Source organism: Odocoileus virginianus, chromosome 6 (genome assembly GCF_023699985.2).
Source record: "Odocoileus virginianus isolate 20LAN1187 ecotype Illinois chromosome 6, Ovbor_1.2, whole genome shotgun sequence".
Lineage (NCBI taxonomy): Eukaryota > Metazoa > Chordata > Mammalia > Artiodactyla > Cervidae > Odocoileus > Odocoileus virginianus.
In genome coordinates this window covers 7,138,980-7,160,292 of record NC_069679.1, presented here as the reverse complement: position 1 = coordinate 7,160,292, position 21,313 = coordinate 7,138,980, and the positions used below count along the sequence as shown (strand labels likewise).

Genomic DNA, 21,313 nt, shown 5'->3' with positions numbered 1-21,313 from the left:
TGGGGTTTCAGGCCCTAAGTGCTCACGAGGCCTCCCTTTGCCCCAGACCTCATTACCCAGGCAGCTGGGGCTCTTGCACCGTCATTGTTTCTCTTCCCTGGTGTGGAGCTGAGACACGTGAGCATGGAAAATTCTTCCCTTCACTGCTCCACCAGTCAAACCCCAGCAAACCTCAGTCCCAGCCCGGGACCGTGGACCCCTAAAGGGAAATGGAGGCAGAGTGTTCTGGCTCCAGGAATCAGCTAATGGAACCTTGTTAATTACTATGTAAATTACTTTAATAGCTTGGATCCCCTTCAGACAATTGTTTGGGGGGTTAAGGCCCTAGACTGGGAAGATGGGGTCTCCGTTGAGGGGAAGGAGCAGCCTTTCCTTGGCCCAAGACCCTCTTGCATGGTTTCCCATGGGGCAGGAACAGATGCACAGATGGGGAACTGGAGGGAAAGATGGGTTCACATCTGCCCCTGGATGGTGGGATCCTGAATGTGACACTGAGATGGAGGAACTGACGCCATCCTCGAAGGCGGGAACTGAAAAGGACCTCATATGGTCTCTAGTGTACCCTCAGCCCCTTATTGCAACCAGGAGAAACAGAAGCCCAGAACAGGTGAGTGACTTGTCCAAAGTCACACAGCAAGGCGACTGGACAGACAAGGACTAGTCTCCCACCTCCAGCTCATGCAAGTATGCTCAGTCACTCAGTGGTATCCGACTCGGAGACACTGTGGACAGTAGCCCGCCAGGCTCCTCTATCCACAGGATTTCCCTGCCAAGAATACTGGAGTGGGTTGCCATTTCCTCCTCCAGGGGATCTTCCTGACCCAGGGATCGAACTCACATCTCCTAAATTGGCAGGCAGATTCTTTACCACTGTGCCACCTGGGAAGTCCAATATTTTTATTTATTTATTTGACTGCACCAGATCTTAGTTGCAACACACGAGATCTAGTTCCCTGACCAGGGATTGAACTCCAGATCCCTGCATTGGAAGCACAGAGTCTTAGATACTGGACCACCAGGGAAGTCCCCATCTACCCCAGTGTTTCTCAAACAGGCACCTGTGGGGTGAGCTGGACCCAGGGGTCCTGTCTAAAACATCATATAGTGAGGCTTTCCCAGGGTACAAGAAGAAAAATCAAAGGTAGGCATTTTTCTACTGCCATGTTGATAATAAAAAGCTAGTGAGAACCTGCTGTGTGGCACAGGGAACTCAGATCAGTGCTCTGGTGACCTAGATGGGTGGGATGGGGTGGTGGGAAGGAAGTCCAAGACGGAGGAGTGTATGTATACATATGGTTGATTCACTTCAATATACAGCAGAAAGTAACACAGCAGTGTAAGGCAACTATACTCTAATTAAAAAAGAGAGAAACAGTTTCTTGATTTTAAGTTCAATGTCTCTTTAAAAAAATATATACTATCCTACAGACATGATATATAGTTATATTTTCTTCCACAAATGTGCTTTTGTATTATGGAATTGAGTATGTCAAAATGTCGTAGTGTTCTGTGAGGATACCACGACCTTTATGATCCTCTAACCTGAGGGAAAACCTCAGTGCTAAAGCAATATATTTATCTCAATTTTCCAGATGTGGGAAGAGAGGCAGAGAGATGCTAACAGTGCCTTAAGACTTCTGACTGATCTCTGCTCTTCCCACCACTCCACTTACTAGAAGTATGTGTAAACAAAGAGTGAACAGGGTCTGGGAAAGGAGTGGGGAATCGTGAGGATACTACTACTATGGGGCTGGAGCCAGGATGCTGAGCTCATAAAGAAGGCGTGTGAGTATTTAACAGGCTTCTCCTGGCTGCTCGGGGCACAGGCTCCTGTCTGCAGCACAGGCTGAGCTTCAGCAGGTCTGCTGGCAAGGTGAGGGTGGGACTGGAGTGGTTTTAGTATAATTTTGAAACTATGATTAACCTCTCCATCCAAAACTTTATTCTCTTTCTTTTCCTACCCCTTCAGGATTAAAGAATATCAAGGAGAAGAGGGGACTGAACCCTGAGCAGCACCCTTCAGGACCCTCCTGGGTTCAAAAGCCCCCTCCATGTCCCATTTCATGTTTGTAGAATTAGACTTTAGTCTCTGAGGTTTCCCTGAGTTCCAAAGAGCAAACTCAAGGAGTTAACTATAAGGACAACAGAGTCACAGGCCTCCTAGTTCCTCCTTAAGGGATATAGATGACAATCTGATACATATCTTTGTTCTATAGAAACTAAGATCCCCGCCCAGGTGGAAGATGGTAACTTCATGCTGACCACAAGCCCTGGACCCTAGAGTGGTTGGAACCAGTAGGCTGTGATTCTCAAAACCTCACCCTATAACCTCAGCCCCAACCAATCATCAGAAGGTCCACATGCTGATCATGTATCCTAAGACCCCCACCCCTCACACCATCTTTAAAAACGCTAGCCTGAAAGCCATGGAGGAGTTTGGGTCTTTGGAGCATGAGCTGCCCATTCTCCTGGCTTGGCACCCTGCAAGTAAACCACTTTGCTGCAAGCACCTGCTGTCAGAGTTCAGCTTTCTGCACCTCAGGCACATGAGCCCTTGCTCAGTAACGACATGGCAGCTCTGTGGTCACTAATTGCGTGACCTTGACAGGTGGCATCACCTGTCTGAGTCTTGGTCCTTCATCTGAAAAATGAGGACAAAGATACTTACCTCACAGGATGGCTGAAACAATGAAATGAGATGGTGCTAAGCACTTGGTACACAAAGCCATCACTCACCTTCTCCCTCTTTCCGTCTAAGATACAGATATACATATTTTTGGTGGCTCGGAGGGTAAAGAATCTGCCTGCAATGTGGGAGATGCAGCTTCAATCCCTGGGTCAGGAAGATCCCCTGGAGAAGGGAATGGCAACCCACTCCAGAATTCTTGCCTGGGAGATCCCATGAACAGAGGAGCCTGGCGGGCTACAGTCCATGGGGTTGCAAAGAGTAGGACACGATCGAGCTGTTAACAGTTTTAAATTAGGGTCAGGTGTACCGCCTTGGGGTGCATCACTGTGTTCATGCAGGAGACCCCCACAGCTCCCCCAGGGCGAGTGCCATCCTGCACCCTCACTAGAGACCCTCAGAAAGGCTCTCCCAGAGCCTCCCTCTCGGGTACTGCAGTCCCAGCTCCCTCTGCCAGCTCCAACCTCCCTCTCGGGGCTCTCGCCGCCCCACTCCCATCTGGGGAGCCTTCTGGTGCCTCCAGAGCCGGGGGTCCTTGTCCTCATCGGCTCTGTGAGGACACAGGCGGCCCCTCGTCCCCTCTGGCTACAGCCTCGGGTGGCTGCTTCAGCACCAGCTCAGCCAGGTTCTGTGTACTCCAGGAATCTATGGGAAGAAACCGTAGGGCTGTCTGAACCTTGGGCTCTGCCCCTAGAAATAAGACAACACTGTTCCCACCACAAACATGGGAGGGGAGAGGCAGCAGGGATTGGTAATGCTTGTGATCCAGATAAAGACGCAGATATGATGTTCTGTACAGACGGTGCCAGGCTCCCTTTTGGGTATCTGATGAGCTGTGTCCCCTACCATGACTGCCATCTCCTCCCTTGCTCACCTCAGAGGACATTTCTATGGAGAAACCCCTTCCCACCCCACCCCCAGCCAAGCATGGCTCCAAGTCCCTCACCCCAGCACTTCCAGAAGGGCAGCTGTTTCTTGCTCACCTCCTGTCTCTGCACTGGGTTGCCCTGTGAGAAGGGAGGAGACACGTCTCATTCGCCAGGCATTGGCCTGGTTTTGGCTACAGGTCAGTCAGTCAGTTCAGTTGCTCAGTCATGTCTGACTCTCTGCGACCCCATGGACCGCAGCACGCCAGGCCTCCCTGTCCATCACCAACTCCCAGAGTTTACTCAAACTCATGTCCATCAAGTCAGTGATGCCATCCATCCATCTCATCCTCTGTCGTCCCCTTCTCCTTCCACCTTCAACCTTTCCCAGCATCAGGATCTTTTCAAATAAGTTAGTTCATAGCATCAGGTGGCCAAAGTATTGGAGTTTCAGCTTCAGCATCAGTCCTTCCGATGAATAGTCAGGACTGATCTCCTTTAGGATGGCCTGGTTGGATCCCCTTGCAGTCCAAGGGACTCTCAAGAATCTTTTCCAACACCACAGTTCAAAAGTATCAATTCTTCGGTGCTCAGCTTTCTTTATAGTCCAACTGTCACATCCATACATGACCACTGGAAAAGCCATAGCTTTGACTAGAGGCTACAGGTAACAGAATCCAACTAAAGCTACTTAATCAGGAAAGAGAATCTGCTGGAAGGCCATGAACACGGTTTAAGAGGGGCCCACGGAGCCGCAGCTGGCCTTAGGAAGGGCTGCAACCAGACAGGGCTCCCCCCCTAGACTTCCCCTTCATCTCTCAGCCCTGCTTCCTGCTCTTCTCTCTGTAGGATTTTATAGTGAAAGTTTATTCTCAGCCTCCTAACATGAGAGATCTACTATTTCCAAAGTGAGAAACTGACAGTCCGCTGTGGAGAGTTTAAAAGGAAGTGGTCAAGTGGATAGGAATCTGCCTGCTAATGCAGGGAACACGGGTTCAATCCCTGGTCTGAGAAAATCCCACATGCCTTGGAGCAACTAGCCTGTGTGCCACAACTACTGAGCCCGTGGGCCTAGAGCCTGTACTCTGCGAAAAAAAGAAGCCCCTGCAGCGAGAAGCCCGTGCCCGTGCACTGCAACCAGAGGAAGCTCAAGAAAAGGAGCAATGAAGACCCAGCACAGCCAAAAACAAAGACATAATTTTTTAAGGTGATAGTTTTTAAAAGGTGGTCAAAAGCTGCTAAGATAACCACAGGTCCTCCCATTAAGTCCTTCCCCATGCAGAGGTTATACAAGTATAGACGTCCTACCATCATGAGAAATGCTAACAGTTGCCACTGATAGCGCACTTATCATGGGCCAGGCCACCATGCTTAACACTGTATGTGGATGATCCCCTTCGACCCTTGTAACAGGTATCTGTGCATGCGTGGGTGTTAAGCAGCTTCAGTCGTGTCCGACTCTTTGCAACCCTGTGGACTGTAGCACGCCAGGCTCCCCTGTCCATGGGATTCTCCAGGCAAGAATACTGGAGTGGGTTATCATTTCCTGCTCCAGGGGATCTCCCCGACCCAGGGATCAAACCGGAGTCCCTTATGTCACCTACGTTAGCAGGTAGGTTCTTTACCACGAGCACCCCCTGGGAAGCCCCACCAGATATCTGAGAGAGGCTCTGTAATTCTCTCCATTTTACAGATGAGAAAATTGAGGCTTGGGGAGATGAATAACTCCCTAGTAAGTTTCAGGCTCTGAAGCCCTGACTTGTGCTGTCATGTCAGCCTGTGGGTGTGGCGCACAGTATTTCCATGTGCGTTATACACTCAGAATCAACCCATCTGCCAGTGTTGATGGGTGTGCACATATGTGCCCTCAGGGGTGCTATGCACACACGCACACGTGTGGCCAGTGCTCACCTGCAGTGGGAGACTCTGGAGGGAAGCACCCCCACTGGGTTTGGCTGGTTCACACACCAAGGAGTGCTGGTGAAACTTCACTCACCCGCCACTCTTCGGTGACCATTTTTCTTAATGAAAAATTCAGCAAACGCGAATGATTGTCAGGCTCCGGGGAGGTGTGCATGCTCAGCGGCTTTAGCAGATGAAGCCCCAGGAAGACAAGCAGGCCCACGGCACTCACTGATCCCACCCTCATCAGGGGCTCCCGGAAGCCACCATTCAGGGAAAAGTATGAGACTTCGAAAGACACAGGAGACCTCAGCAGCTGCCTTCCCTCGACCTTTCCCACCCACTAGGCAGGCTCCCCGACCCTTGTCTCCAGCCCCCCTCCTCCATGCTACTGCCAGAACTACCTTCAGAAAATGCATTTCATCCCCATGATGGGCCCTCTCCACAAACATCCTTAGTTTCCTATCGCCCTGAACATAAAACTCATCTGCAAACCCAGCTTTCCTCCACCACCTGGCCTCAACCAGCTTTTCCAGAAAACCCTTCCAGGTAGGTGCCATGGCCAGTACCAGATTGAGGGGAGAGATGTCCAGAGCACAAAATTTATAGAGGTCCTCACTCTTGGGGTCCAGCCCATCCCTCTCCCTGGCTATCCTCGGCCACTCCAGCATAGGAGCAAACACACCCATGGGCTGCTCAGGCTGAACTAAAGGCACGACAGAAAACTCAAGTCAGGTCCAACAAAGCCTTGCAGTGCCAGCTCAGTGCAGGGCTTCCCTGGGCATCCTGTCACCTGGCCTCAGAGAAGCCCCACTGTGAAAGCAGGTTACCCCCCTGCCCTGAATCTGAGGCGCTAAAGCCACAGGACCAGCGAGCAACAAACAGCAAGCTTTAAGATTCCCTAGGTTGACGACCCACCATGGGGAAGCTGCTGAAGGCCTGTCACCTTGTTAACATTCACGATGATCCCGGGAAGGGGGTGCTGCCCTCCATCCTCTTGTTCACGGATCAAGGATTTGCCAATGCACCTGCTCAATGAAACGTACTTTATAGTGTGGAGAAAAGGGACCGCTCTTGCACTGTCAGTGGGAATGTAAATAGCTACTATGGAAGATGGTATGGAGATTCCTTAAAAAACTAGATTCCTTAAAAAGCACCATATGACCCAGCAACCCCACTCCTAGGCATATACCCTGAAGAAACCAAAATTGAAAAGACACATGTATCCCATTATTCATTGCAGCACTATTTACAATAGCTGGAACATGGAAGCAACCTAGATGTCCATCAACAGATGAATGGATAAAGAAGTTATGGTACATATACACAATGGAATATTACACAGCCATTAAAAGGAACACATTTGAGTCAGTTCTAATGAGGTGGGTGAACCTAGGCCTATTATACAGAGTGAAATAAGAAAGAGAAAGAGAAATATCATATACTAGTGCACATATATGGTACTGAAGAATTTATTTGCAGGGCAGCAGTGGAGAAATAGACACAGAGAATAGACTTATGGACACGGGGAGAGGCAAGGACAGGGTGAGATGTGTGGAGAGAGTAACAGGGAAACTTACATTACCATATGTAAAATAGATAGGCAATGGGAATTTGCTGTATGTCTCCAGAAACTCAAATAGGGGCTCTGTATCAACCTAGAGGGTTGGGATGGGGAGGGAGATGGGAGGGAGGTTCAACAGGGAGGCAATACATGTATATCTACGGCTAATTCATGTTGAGGTTTGACAGAAAACAACAAAACTCTGTAAGCAATTATCCCATAGTTAAAAAATAAAAATAAATAAATTTTTAAAAAATAAAAGAGGGAAAAAAAAGAAATGTACTTTAACCCCCATCAATGCTTACCATGCCTTCAGGGTTGCTGATGGACATTCACAGAGTGGCCCCAAGTGCAAATTCCCAGCTGAAGTCCAGCAAGCCGACCGATGCTCCACTTCCTGTTTCAGCTCACACTGTTAACATGTCCTTTCCGTGATCCATCTAGTGCAGGGCTCTTCACAATTTTGTGCTTTTCGTGAGTGATTTGGCTCTTTCAAATGGCCCCAAACATCGTGCTGAAGTGCTTTCTAACTGCAAGAAAGCTGTGATGTGTGTTCAGAGAAAACAGGTGTGTTAGAGCAGGTGTGTCCATTTTGAATCACCAATACATATTAAGTAATGTATCTGAGCAGAAATACACATAAAACAAGGTTAAGTTTGATCAACGAAAAAAATGTGATCAGAGGCTCACAAAAACCTAATCCTGTGTTTTCGGTAGGAATAATGACTCGGTCCTGCTAATTCGGGCTTCTCAGGTGACTCAGTGGTAAAGAATCCATCTTCCAAAGCAAGAGACGCAGGTTTAATCCCTGGGTCAGGAAGATCCCCTGGAGAAGGGAATGGCAACCTGCTCCAGTATTTTTGCCTGGAAAACCTCTTGGACAGAGGAGCCCGGCAGTCTACAGTCCATAGGGTTGCAGAGAGTCAGATACAACTAAGCGACTGAGCGCACACACGCACACATTTGCCGAGTCAGTGTTCCAAGCTACTTTACAGAACATGGCTACCACGAATAACAAGAATCAGCTGTGTTTTCATTCTTTGCTGGTAAAGAAACTAGCGCCTAGACAAGTTAAGTCACTCACCTGGGCTTGCACAGCCAGTGAGTTGCAGGTCACTCTGAGAGGAGTCAGAAACAAGCCCTCTGCTCTTTTATGAGGTGGGGGTAAACGCTGGTGACCTGGGACATAAGTGAGGGAGCAGACGCAGATTTGGCATTAACTGGAATTATCTAAAGTTCATTTTCATTAATCTTTCAATCTTTATGATTGAATAGAAGTGAAAGCCTGGGCTTGGCATGCATCAGTCCTCAACACCTCTCAAATTCTCCCGATAAACCACCGTTTTTAATAAAGAGAGAGCAGCCATCAGGTTCAGAGACTCCAGAAGGTAGAAGGGTCTAGCTGGAAGTGGGTAACAATCATTTTCATACTTGCTTTCAGATAGAATTCTTGCCATAAATACTGGGTCATTATAATAGCTTTAACATTCCACAAAGTGATAGAAAGTTTCTTTTCAGATAGATATCATTAAGTAGGATAAATATTTAAAATTTAAGTAGTGTAAATATTTTTTTAAAATGTTAACAATTGTAAGGAAAACTCCAGAGGTGGCATGCAGTGGTATGTGGATGAGTCAAAAATCAGGAAGGTGATCTGTGAATGATTGATGTTCTGGGGGGGGGGGGGGGCTGGCAACATTCTGTTTTCCGATCTGGATGCTGACTATAAAAGGTTTATTAAAACATTTAATGGTTTATACCACAGTGGCTTAAACCACCAACAAATTATTTATTCTACAGTTCTAGAGATCAGAAGTCCACGATAGGTTGGTAGGGCTCTGTCCTTTGAAGAATGCTAGAAGAGAATCTGCTTCATTGCCCTTCCCACTTTCCAGAAGCTGCGTGCCCTCTTTGGCTTGCAGCCTCTTCCTCCATCTCCAAAGCCAACCAAAAAACCTCTCTCCTGTCTCCTTCTTTCCTCTATAAGGACCCGGTGGTTATGTTAGTTCCATTTGGATAATGCAGGACCACCTTCCCATCTCAAGATCCCTAATCACATATCCAGAGTCCCTTTCTTCCAGGTAAGTAAGGTACTCACAGGTTCTGCAATTGGGATGCAGACATCATTGGGGGCCATTATTCTTCCTGCCACACGTGGAAGCACGTTGAGGCAGGAGGGGTGTGCACGTGTGGGTGTGTGCAGAGCCTGTGGAGCTGGGCACTTGGTAACTAAGGCTCCTCCATGCACACAGCCTTCCAGCACACTCAAGTGTGCAGCTGCCATCTGCCACTGTCCCCTCAGAGCCTCCCTCTGCAGCCTAGCTGCAGCCAGCAAGGTCACCTTTCCCTCCCAGCTGAGACCAGGGAAGAGTGGAGGGTTGGGGAGCCCCGTGCTGGGGAGCTGGGCAGTGGATGGCCTGGGTGGGAAGGTGGCCCAGCCCACCCTCAGCAGTCACTCTGTTCAATTGCTCCTTGACGGGATCCTGCAGCAAATCCATGGCAGGTTCATTGTCTGAATTCACAGGGAATCATTTGGTCACAGTTCTGGATACCACCAGTCTCCCCCATCCCTTAGCCGGGTTTGGGGTTTTACAAAGTGCTGATCCATCTGCCCTCCTGATCACATCATGTACTTTCAAAACTGGGATGCCCTGGGACTTCCCTGATGGTCCAGTGGTTAAGAAATGTGGAAAAGAAGTTGTTGACACCTTTCATGGCCTCTTTTCTCTATAGATTACAATATTCTTAATAAGAATATAGTTGGCTTTTTTTTTCTGCAGAGGTACCTGATAAGCTTAGAGAAGATTCTGCTAGATGGAGGATATTTTCAATTCTAATTTATTTAGGTGGGAATGATTAACTATTTCAGCCCAAATATTTTCACAGATAGTGTATTTCCATTTAGAATACACTTTAAAAATGTTATGCAAAGATAAAACTCTCATTTAAGTTGACTTTATAATTCTTTTTAATATTTTGCCAGTTGTATATGCTGCAAAACCATAAAATTCTGTCTTCGCTTCAATCCAAGTACAAAATATAAATTTTCTCAATTTAAGGCAGGAAATCCATCAAAATAGTCTTCCCACAAATGAAGGCATTCTAAAGAAAAATTTGAGAATCTCTAAATTAAATCTTGGCCACCACTCATGTTCTAGTTACTTAATTTGTTTAGCAACTCCCTTGCTTTTGAGAGATATGTGAAAATGTTTTCCAGTGTGAAATAACTGAAATTTGATGAAAGCTTTGCTTACAGTACCTTAAATTTGATAAAAGTTAACGTTTATTTTGGCAGGCTTGAAGAACACTCTGACTAAAGGTTTTCAATTGCTTTTGAACAAAATTTAGAGGATTCATTTACAAAATGTTCAATTCCATTGTAAACACTTAAAATGATTTACAAAGTAATTCTTCAAAGGCTCAAACAGTTGAAAAATTTGACTGATGACAGGCAGCAAATGAGTAAACATACTGCTATGCAAGGCTCTGCCAAGTAATGCTGGAACCTGAGGGAGCAAGAAAAATGATAATACTGATCCTATTTTTAAAATTTGGATTTTTTTTAAATCATGGTTTTGCATAAATTTTTATTTAAAATACATGTAGAAAAATGCTATTTGCTTTGATTATTGAGTCTTTTGCTACCCCGTAAACTTTGTGCTGTGCTTCAGTCTTGTCCAACTCTTTGTAACCCTATAGACCGTAACCCACCAGGCGCCTCTGTCCATGGGATTCTCCAGGCAAGAATACTGGAGTGGGTTGCCATGCCCTCCTCCAGGGGATCTTCCTGACCCAGGGATTGAAGCCGCCTCTCTCACGTCTCTTATGCGTTGGCAGGCAGGTTCTTTACCGCTAGAGTCACCTGGGGAGCCCCCCCTTAAACTTTGTACCTCCCCTTTCGTAGTCCTGGCTCTGTGATCATATTGAAATATGTCTTATATTAAACACCTATGCCAAAAATATTGTAGTATAATTACTCTTTATGTATGCATATGTACATACAAATGACTACAGTTTCCATTTCAATTGATATTCCATCACAGCTTGTTTTATCCCAATTTTCAATTATATTTGCACCACACCGATTCCAAGTTCATTTCTGCTCCATGAATTTCCTAATTGGATATGAATATTGTTTTTACCATGCTGCTGTGTTCTACTAAAATTTATATTCATCCTTGCAAGCACAAAGAATTCTATCTTTGATGCTGAACTTTTTCAATGAATGTGCAAGAATATTTACAACAATGTCAGATGTTTCATGCTCCCCAGAACGAACACTCAAAAGCTCGACTTTGATTCCATTATTGAAATCTACTGAATGTCCATAGGAAGTGCTTGAGGACCTTGGTTTAAAACAACCGAGGGCTGGTATGTTTGTTGCAAGCAGCAGAGGCCCTCCAGCTCTGAAGGAGAGGGTTGGTGGTGGGGATGATCGTACCAGAAGCCAGGAGGGAAGTTCATGGAGGTCTGAGCTGGAGTGCCCTGGTCCAAACTGCTGAGAGCCCACAGGAATCCAGGACAAGACCTGGCCCCCAGTGCCCCAGTGTCTCTGTCTGTGTTCTGCTCCCACCTGCAAGTTCTTTCCATACAGCTGAACCAGGGAATCTGAATGGCTAGACAATGTTTTGAGCAAGACATAGATGGTTGCCCCTCCTGTGAACTGGCTGCTCCTGGGTTAGGTGCCAAGCGTGAGTCCAATCAGCTGAGACCAAAGGGCAAAGGGTGGCATGAGGTGACCCAGGACAGAACGAGGTTACCTGGGGCACAGGGTATTTTCCTTAGGAGGGGCTGTGACGATGGACTCCGTTGGCACGGACTGGTGGCCCTGGCCCAGCCAGCACTTACTGCTGCGAGGCCTCAGTGACCCCTGCTCCAGGCAGCTTTCTTATCTCTCCTGATTGCCCACCTGACATTCATGCCCTCGGCTCTGTTACTGGAAGCTGCTCTCCATGTCCATTCAGCCAGATATCCTGGAAAGGAAAAAATGTCCTTCCTAGAGATCCCTCTTACCTACTCTGAGACAGACAACATTCCCAAAAGTACCCAGAGGAAGCTGCCAGCCCCTGCCTATGTGGTCTTGGAACCCCCTCCGGATCGTAACAGTGAAGATTAATGAAGTCGTTGTGGAGCATTCCGCAGCCTCCCTTGCACCCTTGCCGTGGATACCCGTGTGACACAGTCAACGTAATGTGACGGCAGATGATGCACAAGACTTCCAGGAAAGCCCCTTAAAAGGGGGCAGTCTCAACACCGATCCTGCAAGTATTTTGTAAGATCTATACCTAATTCTTTCATTTCAGGGGCACTGTTGTTAAGTACAGTTTTTTATATGTCAGTTTCCAATCGTTCACTGCTGGTATGTAAAAATATGATTGATTTTTTGTGGGCTGGTCTTATATCCTGCAGCATTGCTAAAATCTCTTATAAGCATTAGATTTTTTTTGTAGATTCCTTGGGATTTTCTGTATAGAAATGTCATCTGCCAATATAATAGTTTTATTTCTTCCTTTCCAACCTGTATGCCTTCTATTTGCTTGTTTTGACTTAATATACTGACTAGGTATTTCAGGACAAGGTTAAATAGGAATGATGAAAACGAATATTCTTGTCTTGCTCCTGATGTTAGTGGGTAAGCATTCAGTCTTTACCACTGGGTACGATACAGGTTGTTTTGTATGTCCTTTTCAATTTAAGGAAGTCCCCTGTTCCTAGCTTATGAGAGTTTTTGTGAATGTTATAAAAGTACTTTATGGATGCCCATGAATGGATGTTGAATTTAATTGTTTTTTTCTGAATGATAGGCTCGTGGTTTTTCATCTTTGGACTGTTAATATAGTAAATAACATTGATTGATCTACAACGCCTTGCATTCCTGAGATAAAACCCACTTATTTTTTACATACTGCTGGATTCAATTAGGAAACATTTTTGTCGAGGATTTTTGTATCTATGTTCATGAGGGATATTGATCTATAGTTTTCTTTTTCCTGTATTATCTTTGTCTGGTTTTGGCATCAAAATAAAGTTAGTCTCAAAAAATGAGTTAGGGGTTTCCCTGGTGGCTCAGTGGTAAAGAACCTGCCTGCCAGTGCAGGAAACATGGGTTCAACCCTTGGTCTGAGAAGATCCCATGTGCCACGGCAGCTAAGCTCACACTGCACAACTACTGAGCCTGTGCTCTGGAAGCCTGGAGTCACAACTACTGAAGCCTACCTGCCCCGGGGCCTGTCTCTGCAACGAGAGCAGCCACGGCAGTGAGTAGCCTGACACTGCAACTAGAGAGCTGCCCTTGCTCTTTACAACTAGAGAAGAGTTTGGGCAGCAATGGAGATCTAGCACAGCCAAAAATTAGTTAATTAATAATAATAATAAATAACATAGCATATTGGTTGTTTCAAAAATGAGTTGGGAAGTATTCCCCTTTCATATGTTTTCTGGAAGATAGCATATGTGAAAAGATCAGTTTAATGTGTTCTTTAAACACTTGGTAGAATTTGCCAGTGAAAACTGGTTCTGGAGTTTATTTTTCAGATGGTTTTCAACTATAAAATCAGTTTCTTTAATAAATATAGGACTATTCATGTTATACTCTTTCTTCTTGGATGAGTTTTTCATAGTGTGTGACTTTCAAGGATTTCATTCATCTAAGTTGTCTACTGTGTAGAATTGTTTTTATTATTATTTCCTTATTACCATTTTAATGCATGTGAGGTCTATTTTGATAATTCATCTTTCATTCCTGACACTGGTAATATATGTTTTCTCTTTCCTAATCAGTCTACCTAAAGTTTTATCAATTTTATTCATTTTTTTCAAACAGCAAATTTTTGTTACACTGATCTTTCTCTACTGTTTTGTTATCCATTTCACTAAATTCTGCTCTTCATTATTTCCTTCCTTCTGCTTGCTTTAGGTTTATATTTCTCTTATTTTAGTTTCTGAAGGTGAAAGCTTAGATATTTGAGATTTTAAAAAATATGATCATTTAATACTATCGATTTTCCCTTAAGCAATGCTGAAACTGCATTTCACAACTTTTGGTATGTTTTATTTTTATTCAGTTCAGAATATTTTCTAATTTCCCATGAGACTTTCTTTTTGACCCAAGAGTTATTTAAAAGTGTGTTAAGTTCCAAGTTTTAGAGATTTTCCAGTTATTGTTCTGCTATAAATTTCTAGTTTAATTTCATTTTAATCAAATAACATACTTGGTATGATTTCAATATACATTTGTTAAGACTTGTTTTATGACCCAAGATACAGTCTTTCTTAGTGAAGATTCTTTGCACACTTGGAAAGACTTTATTTTCAGCTGGATCTTGATGGAATGTTCTATAAACCTCAATTAAATCCAGCTGATTTATGGCTCAGTTCTTCTATATCCTTGCCATTTTCTGTTTATCTGCTCTATTAATTACAGAGGAAAGTCGAAGTCTCCAAATTTCCATTTGGAGTTTCCATTTCTTTCAGTTTGATCAATTTTTCCTTCATGCATTTTGGAGTCCTGTTATTATATGCATACACATTTAGGATTTCTGTGTCCTCCTGGGGAACAGGCCCCTTTATTGTCATGGTGATGTGTCTCTTTATCCCTAGTAATTTTCTTTGCTTTGAAGTCCATTTTGATATTAATATAGCCACTCCAGCTTTCTTTTGATTGGTGTTTCCATGGTATATCTCAATATTTTTAAGAGTTTTATTGAAACATAATTCACATATCATATAGTTGCCCATTTAAAGAATATCATTCAGTGGTTTTTAGTACACATATTTGAATCTTTTAACCTATCTATATCATTATAATTATATACAGCAGATTGTTGTATCTTTTAAAATCCATTTTGATCATTTCACTTATTGGTGTGTTTAGTCCATTTCAATTTAATGTTGTTATTGATATGTTTGGACCTAGTTCTGTTGTTTCATTATTTTATTTTGCGTTTGCTCTGTTTTTGTGTTCCTGTCTCCACTTTCCTTATTTCCTTGGTTAAACATTTTTTTTTTTGTATTTAATTTTAGTTTATTTCTTATATTTTTACTGTATTCTTAGATAAAACTTTTGGGATTGCAATATACATACTTAACTTTTTATTGTCTACTTAGAAGAAATACTTTATTTACCACCTTAAATCGAATGTAGAAATCTCACCACCATATAAGTCTCTTTACCCTCCTTCCTTTATAAGTCATATAATAGATCTACATTGAAAACTTCCTTTACCAATACCATAGTTTTAGCTTTCAACTGTCAATCATATTTCAGATAACTCAAGAGAAGGTGGACAGTCTATTTACCCAGACAGTTATCATTTCTGTCATTCGTCCTTCACTCCTGATGTTCCGTTTCCCTGTGGTATCACCTCCCTTCCATCTGAAGAACTTCCTTTAGTGTTTATTTTAGAACAGGTGGCAACAAAGACTCTTAATCTTTTTTCATCTCAGGATATTTTTATATTCATTCCTGAAGGATATTTTCACTGGATAAGCTGGGTTAGTCGTTCATTTCTTTCAGCTCTTCAAAAATGATACAAATGAACTTATTTACAAAACTGAAATAGACTCACAGACATAGAAATAAACTTACCAAAGGGGATAGCAAGGGTAAGGGGAAAGAGATAAATTAGGAATTTGGAATTAACATATACACATTGCAATATATAAAATAGGTAAACAGCAAGGACCTACTATATAGCACAGGGAACTGTACTTAATATCTTATAATAACCTATTATGGAAAAGAATATGAAAAATAATACATACATGCATACAACTGAATCGCTTTCCTATACACTTGAAACTACTACACTGTAAATTAACTATGCCTCAATTTTTAAAAAGTTGTTTTACTTCCTTTTTGTCCTTAAGGTTTCTGATGAGATATCAACAGTCAAATAAATGTTCTGCTATAGATAATGTGCTTTTCTCTCTAATTTCAAGTTCTTTTTCTTTGTTTTTAAAGAACTTTGACTCTCATATATCTAGGACGTGATTTCTTTGAGTTTATCCTGTTTGAGACTGTTGAGTTTCTTAAACCTAAAAATTTGCAACATATTCAGCAACTATTTTTCAATTATTACTTCCTGAACTTCACTCTTTCTCCACTCTTTCTAGGACTGAGATAACATGAATGTTTGACTTTTTGGTATTGTACCATTGGTTCTTGTGGTCCATGTGTCTTGGAGAAGACTCTTGAGAGTCCCTTGGACTGCAAGAAGATCAAACCAGTCAATCCTAAAGGAAATCAGTCCTGAGTATTCATTAGAAGGACTGATGCTAAAGCTGAAGCTCCAATACCTTGGCCACCTGATGAGCAGAACTGACTCATTGGAAAAGACCCTGACGCTGGGAAAGACTGAAGGCAGGAGGATATGGGGACAACAGAGGATGAGATGGTTGGATGGCATCACCAACTCGATGGATATGAGTTTGAGCAAGCTCCGGGAGTTGGTGATGGACAGGGAAGCCAGACATGCTGCAGTCCGTGGGATCGCAAAGAGTCGGACAAGACTGAGTGACTGAACTGAACTGAATAGGTTCCTGAGGCTCTGTTCAATTTTTTCAATCTTTTTTCTCTTCATTGTTCAGATTGAACAATTTCTATTGATATATCTTCAAGATCACTAACTTTTCTGTCATCTCTATTCTGCTATTGTGTCCATCTAGTTAAGTTTATTTTTTAAATTTTATTGAAGTATAGTTGATTTATAATGTTGTGTTAATTTCTGCTGTATAGCACAGTGACCTAGTTATACATATATTTTTTTCATATTCTTTTCCACTATGGTTTATCACAGGATATTGAATATAGTTCCCAGTACTGTACAGCAAGACCTTGTTGCTTATCTATTCTATATGTAGTAGTTTGAATCTGCTAACCCCCAAATCCCATTCTTACCCCTCTTTCCCCCTTCCCCTCGGCAACTACAAGTCTGTGAGTCAGCTACTGTTTTGTAGATATGTCCGTGTTGTATTTTAGATTTCATGCATAAGTGATATCACAATGGTATTTCTCTTTCTCTTTCTGACTTACTTTGCTTAGGATGATAATCTTGAGGTCCATCCATCCAGTTATTTAAAATTTTTGGTCACTGAATTTTTCAGTCCTGTAATTTCCACTTGGCTCCTCTTCATATCTTCTATGTCTTTGTTGAGACTGTCTATCTTTTCATTCAAGAGTGCTCACCCTCCCTTCTTTAATGTTTACTGTTTTTGGTTGTGCCAGGGTCTCACTGCTGCACGTGGGCTTTCCTATTTGTGGGGAGCAGGGGCTACTCTTGGTTGCAGAACAGAGGCTCCAGGTGCACGGACTTCAGTGGCTGCGGCACTGGGGCTCAGCAGTCGTTGCACACAGGCCCAGGTGCTCTACGGGCTTGTGGAATCTTTCCAGACCAGGGATAGAACCTGTGGCCCCTGCATTGGCAGGCAGATTCGTATCCACTGTACCACCAGGGAAGTCCCCCTTACTTCTTATAGTAGATACTTTAAAGTCTTTGAGTGATAATCTGAACATCTGTGTTTTCTCAGGGTTCACATTTATTGATTGCCTTTTTTGTTTGTTTGTTTGTTTGTTTTTCCATTTATTTTTATTAGTTGGAGGCTAATCACTTTACATCATTACAGTAGTTTTTGTCATACATTGAAATGAATCAGCCATGGATTTACATGTATTCCCCATCCCGGTCCCCCCTCCCACCTCCCTCTCCACCCGATCCCTCTGGGTCTTCCCAGTGTACTAGGCCCGAGCACTTGTCTCATGCACCCAACCTGGGCTGGTGATCTGTTTCACCCTAGATAATATACATGTTTCAATGCTGTTCTCTTGAAACATCCCACCCTCGCCTTCTCCCAGAGTCCACAAGTCTGTTCTATACATCTGAGTCTCTTTTTCTGTTTTGCATATAGGGTTATCGTTACCATCTTTCATGATTGCCTTTTAACTGAGAATTGAAATTTTTCTCATTCTTTATATCCTAAGTCATTTTAGATTGTATTCTGGACATTTTATATATCATGTTATGTGACTCTGGGTTTTGTTTATCAAGGAGAATGTCAATACACACATACATATATATATGTATGTATATATATTATATAAAATATTTATAATATATACAAAATATAAATATATATTGTAATATTATATACATATAATTGACTTAGACTAGATTCAGGCTATACATTTCAACTCACTTTCTGGGCTCTGGCTCCAATATCAGTTGAGTTTTCAAAGCTTTTTGCAGTGATGCTCAAGTGTGTCCTACATGTGCACCATCAGTGACCAGTCTGGGACCTGTGTGGCAGTCTGCCCCATAGTTCAGTTCTTAAAACCTTTCACATTCTGTTTAGGATCATATCCATACATCCACAGTTTGGAGGTGATCCCAGAAGTTCATACACAAAGTTACAGGATCACTTTCTTGGGCTCTCTTCTCTCCATAATCACCCAACACTTTCTAAATTCGTGGGGACTTCCTTCCTCATCCTCCAGCCAGAAATCTGGGACTTCAGGTTCCCAGCTCTGCTATATGCTTACTATGACAGCATCTGTGTCTGGGGAGAAGCAATGGGAAGACAGAGAGTAGGGGTGGTGGGAAGCAAAAAGTTTGCTCGAGGTCTTCCCTGATAGTTCAGTTGGTAAAGAATCTGCCTGCAATGCAGGAGACCCCAGTTCAATTCCTGGGTCAGGAAGATCCCCTGGAGAAGGGATAGGCTACCCACTCCAGTATTCTTGGGCTTCCCTGGTGGCTCAGCTGGTAAAGAATCTGCCTGCAATGCAGGAGACCTGGGTTCGATCCCTGGGTTGGGGAGATCCTCTGGAGAAGGGAAAGGCTACCCACTCCAGTATTCTGACCTAGAGAATTCCATGGACTGTATAGTCCATGGGGTTGCAAAGAGTCGGAAACAACTGAACTACTTTCACTTTCACTCCTTTCACTTGTGTTCACAGGTCTTCTGGCAGAGAGAAGGTTTTCTTTCTCTCAGAATTTTAGGTACCCTCTTGACTGATGGTGTCATCACCATTGCCACTACCAACACTGCAAGACTGCCTGGAGGCTAGGATGGGAGACCTTGGGAAAAAATGAAAAAGAACAAACAGCAAAACTCGCCCTCTTATGCTTAGGAGGCCCTTTCCTACTCCTCAGACCAGAAAGAGAGCTCTGTCTTGAAGCTCTTTCTGTCTGCACCTGGTACACCCCTCCAGGCTTCAGTCTGTCTCTGAGTCCAGGCCAGGCAACACTGGAGGGAAGAAAAATGAGATACTCACCCCAGTTCCCTTGTACTTCACATTCTTGTTTCTTTCTTTAATCTATTGGACACCAATTACCTTGGGACTTCCCTGGTGGTCCAGTGGCTAAGACCCTGCACTCCCAATGCTTGGGGCCCGGGGTTTGATCCCTGGTCAGGAAACTGGATCCCACATGCTGCAACTAAGACCTGGTATGGAACAATAAAATAAATATTTGGGGCTTTCCTGGTAACTCAGATGGTAAAGAATCCACCTGCAATGCGGGAGACCTGAGTTTGATCTCTGGGTTGGGAAGATCCCCTGGAGAAGGAAATGGCAAGCCACTTCAGTATTCTTGCCTGGAGGATCCCCAGGGACAGAGGAGCCTGGCGGGCTACAGTCCATGGGGTCGCAAGGAGTCAGACACGACTGAGCGACTTTTACTTTTTTCACTTACCTTTTAAGCCCTCAAATAGTTGGTCCATACATTCTATCCAGGGTTTATAACTGCATTCCATAAGAGACAGGTAGAGTATATTTACTCCATCTTCCCCAGAATTAATCTGCCATCCATTGGGTTTCTTTTAAAAATGTATTCTATCCAGTTATAGTTGATTTACAATGTTGTGTTAACCATTGGGTTTTTTAATTTCAATTATATTTGTCACTTCTAGAGGTTCTGTTTGCCTGGAAAATCCCATGGATGGAGGAGCCTGGTAGGCTGCAGTCCATGGGGTCGCTAAGAGTCAGACACAACTGAGAGACTTCACTTTCACTTTTCACTTTCATGCATTGGAGAAGGAAATGGCAATTCACTTCAGTGTTCTTGCTTGGAGAATCCCAGGGACGGGGGAAACTGGTGGGCTGCCGTCTACGGGGTCGCACAGAGTCAGACACGACTGAAGCAACTTAGCAGCAGCAGCAAAGGTTCTATTTGGTTCTTCTTCAGATTCATCTGATCACTTTTGATACTCCCATTCTTTTGTCATAGATTCAATCATCTCTAATTTCTTAAGCAAATTACACATAATTACTTCCTATTTTATAACAGATAATTCTAATATCTTCAGTAGTTGTTGGTCTGATTCAGCAGTGTTGTTTCTGCTGACTCTCATTTCATGTAGTTTCTATTTAATGATTTTTTTCGTATGACCTTCTGTTCCTTAGAAGTTTATCTGTGTGAATTCTTTGAAGCCTAGATTTAAAGTGTGTTTCTCCAGGGAGCATTTACAATTACTTCGTCAGGCATCTGGGGAACACTTTAAAATGCATTTTTTAGTTAGTTTTTTCGGAGGAGGGGAGAACAGGGAACGATACAGGCAGTGTGAGGCTGGTGCCCTACACACTTGAAACTGGTCTTGTCCTGGAGATTCTCAGGGAAGACTCTTCTTTCTTTTGTTCCAAGCCCAGTGAAGACAGAGGCAGACAAATCTCTGTAGATATCATTTTTCCTAGTTTTCTAGCCCTTTGGGATCCTAGGTTTATGCAAGAGCTTGCTTTCTCACTTTGGTTGGGTCCCAAGAATTATCTTCTCTTCCCTGAGTTGTATAGCCTGTTAAAGCCAGACTTTGGGTCACCAGAGATAGGCAGATATCCTTTGGGGCAAATATTGGCTCCAAAACCTCTATGGATTCAAGATTTCCTGATGCTTCTGAACTTTGGCATTTCCCTTATTTTCTGTCATCTAAGCTATGTCTTTGAAAAGTATTTTTAAAGATTTATTTGGCATTTTAGGTGTCACATCCCAGGGAATTTCTCTACATATAGCTATTGGAAATGACATCTTTCACTTCTGACAGGGGAATTCACCCAGATCACAGCTATTGTAATAGTTAATGAACTTAGTTTTATTTCTCCCACCTAGTTTCATATTTACTACTGATTATATTTTTCTCCCTCTCCCTGGCTTGGTCAACTTTTTCTTTATCCCTTACATCAAATTGCTTCACCACCATCATCATTTTCTTATTCAGAACTTCTACTCTGCTTTTCAGTTTCACTGCCGGTTTTGCCTGTTTACTTCTCCCCTGTCCTTTTCAAAGCGTTCTTTTGCATATGGCTGCACC

The 21,313-nt window shown here is 43.4% G+C and overlaps 1 long non-coding RNA gene across 4 annotated transcripts in view; it reads right to left on the bottom strand.

Annotated features, from left to right (window-relative positions):
- Positions 1 to 21,313, bottom strand: part of LOC139035556 (uncharacterized) — a 58,514-nt gene that overhangs the window by 15,282 nt on the left and 21,919 nt on the right. For 3 of the 4 annotated variants that reach the window (XR_011488148.1, XR_011488150.1, XR_011488149.1), the window contains one exon: positions 7,324 to 7,559. This is a non-coding gene — a long non-coding RNA (uncharacterized lncRNA). Of the gene's footprint in view, positions 1 to 7,323; positions 7,560 to 10,980; positions 11,992 to 21,313 lie in introns of those variants that run through there. The other variant, XR_011488151.1, reaches the window with a different exon arrangement.